Source organism: Microtus ochrogaster, chromosome X (assembly GCF_000317375.1).
Source record: "Microtus ochrogaster isolate Prairie Vole_2 chromosome X, MicOch1.0, whole genome shotgun sequence".
In the NCBI taxonomy this organism is placed as follows: domain Eukaryota; kingdom Metazoa; phylum Chordata; class Mammalia; order Rodentia; family Cricetidae; genus Microtus; species Microtus ochrogaster.
Window position 1 is genome coordinate 13,407,043 of NC_022026.1, and position 5,073 is coordinate 13,412,115.

Sequence of the window (5,073 nt, forward strand, 5' to 3'; positions counted from 1 at the left end):
CCCCTCCGAAGGGTCTTCAGCATCAGGACCAGGCTCCCCGTTTGCCAGTGACCTCTCCAGCAAAAGGCCTACCTCTTTGATTTAATTGTAGTGGGGCGATCTGCTCTCGTTATTGCGTGCCGGTCCCCGCCGCTTGTGTCTGCTGCCGCGCCAGTCCCCCAAAGCCTATTCCTGATTGCAGTGCCTCTCCGCCAGGATTGAGCACCGTGCCTCTCTGCTGTGTGAGCCTGGGATCTTGTATATGCAAGGCAAGTTCTTTAGTACTTAGTTGGATCCTCCTACTATAAATATCCTTTTACTATTATTGTTTTGAGACAGTTTCATGTATCCCAGGTTTGCCTTGAAGTTTCTGTATAGCCCAGGATGGTTTTAAACTTTGGTTCCTCCTGCCTTTTTCCCTCCAGGGGTAATATATTTATTTTTAAGTTAAGGTATTTTGTTACTGGGATGATACTGAGTGGCATTTCCTTTGGGATAGTTTCCCTCTCATTCACTTCTTCTGCCTCCTAACATATCTGGTGAAAGAAATATATTTTACATATACTAATTAATGCTTATGCTGAAGAGAAAGGAAGCTGTGATGCCATAGATTCTGTGTCTTCACATAGACGACATGGGAGGTAGTTGGCAGAACATAATTGAGGAAGTAGGCTTTATGTAATGGATGAAAACCAGAGTTGGCCATAGTGACACGCACTAGTAATCCCAGGACGTGGAGGACAGAAGCAGGAGGATAGACCAGACAACTTGTAAGAAATAGGCAGGAGGGAGTGAAACAGCAAACAAAATGAGAGGGTCTGTTTGTCTGTGGACTCAGATGGTCTGAGCAAACCCAAGAATAAGAAAATGTAAGTAACTGGGTAGAGGAAGGTAGGAATGTCATGAAAACTTGAGACAGAGAGAGAGAGAGAGAGAGAGAGAGAGAGAGAGAGAGAGAGAGAGAGGATGTGATCATGCACATTCCCAACTTCTCCTTTTTTTACCAGAGCCACCCTGAGATGTCCCAATCATTCTTCTGTACTCTCTTTGTTGTGCTAATAACCTCCTGAGTACAATTCGTGATGATTGTTGAAATGTCGATTGACTGATCTTGTTAACTTGACCTGGAACAGTGAGATTTTTTGGTACAATGGCTATGTTATATCCCAAAGACAGTATTCATCCCTATCTTTTGGCTCTTATATTTTTTCCATTTCTCTTCTGTGGTGCTCTCTTATGGCTGTCCACTCAATAGATGCTTATTCTCAGCATTTTGACTAGCGATGAGTCTATCAATTGCTGACCACTGGAGACAGAAGCTTCTATGGTCATGTCTGAGAGCAGCACTAATCTATGGGTATAAACAGAAATATTTAGAAGGCTTGTTTAACAGCATGACATTTAAATTTCAGCCCTCAGTGGCCATTATGAGCTTTTGACCAGCTGTTTAGTACCAGGCTTAAATTCCTTCCTGTAGAACAGGCTTCAAATCTAATCCCCAAACAACTGGTTTCTCTAATAACTTTCATACCACTGTCTTAGTCATGGGCACATCTTGCCTGGCATGTCAATAGTGGAGCGTGCAGAGTTGGCTATGGGTATGTTCGAGACTTTTCTCTGCTAGAAGCCTGCCTGGCACTTTTGGCACAATGAAATCTAACCAGTAGAGAAGTTTTCGGGTCAGTTCAAACATGACGGCCTAACAGATTTCAAATTGGCAGGTTCTACAAACTGGAGGATTGTATGGAAATAATGTCTGGCAGTGAGAGGCTGTTTATTCGACAGGATTTTCTTTTAGTTCCTATTATCCCGAGTGCTACTACCATTTCCAAGTGGTTAATGAAGCAGAAAGTTTTCTGCTTAAATGAATCCTCCATTATAGTATCTTCCAAGTAAAAGATCTTGATTTTCAATTATGTAGTCTGACCCTTTTGAAGGCTCCTGAAAAAATCTGGCCAGGAAGGGGCAGTTTTAGTTTTAGGAACTGAAGGATGGACACACTGAGTACACATTGATTGGGGTTGCTAGGAAGAGCTGGCAATGTGAGGAGGAAAAGCTAACAGCTTAGGAGGTCATGCAGAGAAGAAATGAAGGTACATATTTAGAATTTGTTCCATCATTCCTATTTCCTAGAGTAAAACAACTGAGGCCAGGAGAAAGCTGTAAAAGCAAACTGGAAGTCAGGAAAGGGGTCACGCTGTGCTAGAATATTTGTGAGGTGTTGATTTTTCTTATGTCCCCACTGCCTTTAAAATGAGACTAACCTCTTACCCGAGTGTGGTTGCACACACTTAGATCCTAGCATGGATGCAGTTGGGTCATAGTTTTGAGGTCAGCCTGAGGTACAAAGCAAGATACTCTCTGTCACAGGAGGAAGGGACAGAGGGAGAGAGAAAATGAATATGGTCTTATCTTTATTCATGTTTTTCCTTTTCCTCTACCATACAGGAAATTTCTAGAGAAGTCTTTCATTTAGAAAGCACCCTATGTTGATCATACCCAGAAATTCCCTTGGAAAAAGATTTATTTGTTATTTTTCATTTTTAAAAACACACAGGGAAAGAGACAGAGATACACAGAGAGAGACTGAGGCACAGACATAGAGAGATGCGGACAGAGAAACAGGGAAAGTAACACACAGAGATAGAGACAGACACAGAGATTTCCTATCTTTTCAAAGACAGCATCTCTTAGACTAGGCGGTCCTTGAACTTGTAATCTTGCTTCTACTCCTGGATGCTGGGGTTACAAGTATGCATATCCATACCTATCTTATTATTCTGAGATAGTGTCTCATTCTGTAGGGTAAGCTGGTCTTGAAAGTTTCAACCCTCCTGCATACTGGAATTATAGGTCTGCACCACTGCTCCTGGCTTATATATTTTATTTTAAATCTACACATAGTAATTGTATTTATTACAGGGACAGTGTGACATCTCAGTGCATGTGCATTGGGACAATTGGAATACCTATTCATATACATGTTACTTTATTTTCTGGTTTTAAAATATACAATAATTGTTGTGAGCCATATGTATTTTACTGTTACTCCTTTTGGTGTCTCAGGAAAATAGTTCTAGCCTTTTCATTAACCAGTAAGTTTTTAATTGTGTAGATTTGGCTGAGATTGCAAAAGCAATTGGCTTTGATTTTAGGATTTAAAAGAAAGAGGTTTAGTCTTATAAACAGTAATAGTTAATAGATAAGGAGTCCTTGGAGATTTTGCTCTGACTCTCACAAATATAAAAGTCTTAGTCTATTGACTAAGAGGTCAGTAAGCCTGTGACTCCTGGACTTTATCCCACAGTGCCATGATCCAAAATTAAGTTTGTGATATTGATTTTACCTTTGGCATAGATTTTTAATTATTCATTATTTCTGCCACAATTGTTGCAAGAGATGGAGCCAGCCCAAATCCCAGCAGGGATGAGAGAGAGACTCACGAAGTTCTCCCTCTTGTTTAGGAGCTGTTGGTACTTGGCGGCTGCTGGGGGAGGCGGAGTCAGTTTGCTTTAGAGATGTGGTACCCGAGAGGCTACCCATGCTCTAGTCGGTACACAGACAGGCAGCATCAAGTGGACTCGGTGGGATTACAGAAAAGGAACACATGAAGCTGGGAAGGAAAGGTGCTGGGCTCAGGAGATATAGGGGGAAGCTGGAAGGCAGTGAATGGGGGAGACTTGATCAAAACATGTCATTTAAAATTCTTAAACAAAAACAAACCATTTATCATGCATGCATGTGGATATCAGTGAACAATTTGTGAGATTCAGTTCTTTGTTTCAGTATGTGGGTTATGGGGATCTAATTTGGGTCTTAAGGCTTCTCAGCAAGTGTCTTTGCTCACTGAGGTATCTTAATAGTCTGACTTTTTTTTTAAAAAAAAATTCTGAAGTGAAGTGTGGTAACTCATGCTTATACATCTAGCACTTCACCAACATACCCAGGCTGGCCTCAAACTTATGATTCTCTGTCTCAGCCTCCTAAATGTTAGAACCACAGGAGTGTACAAATATGTCTGTCCTGGATGCATTTAGTCTATGGTCTAAATTTAACCTTAGAAAATGGATAGATTGAGTAATAATTTTGGATGTCTTTCTTTTATAGCTCACATATTTTCTATTTAATATTCAATTAAGCAATTTGAAATCAATTGTAATTACTGTCAGAAGTCCCTCACAAGACTGGGCCTGCCAACATCCTGTCACAGGCAGGGAAGGGCTCATGAGCAGACTCCCCCTCCCCAAGACACACACAGGATCCATAGGAGAGTAAGGGTAGCTCATGAAACCCTGCCCTTCCCTGGTTGCTGGGGAGGGAGAGACATTTTCTTCAGTGTGTAGCCAATGGTATGGAGACCATCCTCCCAAGTCTCCTTATTCTTTACCCAGGATCCTATAAACAACCATAATGAAATTCACGAATGAATGAATGAATGAATGAATGAATGAATGAATAAACAAGAGCAAAAGAGAAACTAGGTAGGAAGAGGTGGGTGACCAGTGAGAGCAGAAGGGAAGCAGTATAATGTAGTGGGGGAACATTCTAAAACTGCATTACATGTATGTGAAATAAGTTTAAAATCAGCTTCTCAAAAAACCACAAAACAAATAAATCAAAATTAATAAAGAAATTTAACATTTTTCTTTGAACTTTTTTATTGCATTTTTCTTAAGTTGCTTTTCTATTGCTGTGAAGATACACCATGACCAAGGCAACTTATTTAAAAAAAGCATTTAATTGGGGACTTGCTTTACAGTTTCAGAGGTTAGTCCATGACCATCACGGTGGACAGACAGGCATGGTACTGGATCACTCAGTAGTGGACAGCTTAGATCTTATCAGCAAGACGGAGGCAGATAGGGAGAAACTGGAGTTGGCATGGGCTTTTAAAACTTCAAAACCCACTCCCAGCCCAGTGACATACCTCCTCTAATAAGGTCACACCTCCTAATCCATCCACCAACTAAGTACTAAGCATTTAAATATATATGCCCTCAAGGGCTGTTCTCATTCAAACCACCACAGGCATTTACTTTTATTTATTCATATTGTGTGTGTGTGTGTGTGTGTGTGTGTGTGTGTGTGAGAGAG

At 40.8% G+C, this 5,073-nt stretch overlaps 1 pseudogene; it reads left to right on the forward strand.

Moving 5' to 3' along the window:
• LOC101997747 overlaps window positions 1-5,073 on the forward strand; it is a 69,869-nt pseudogene that overhangs the window by 37,457 nt on the left and 27,339 nt on the right.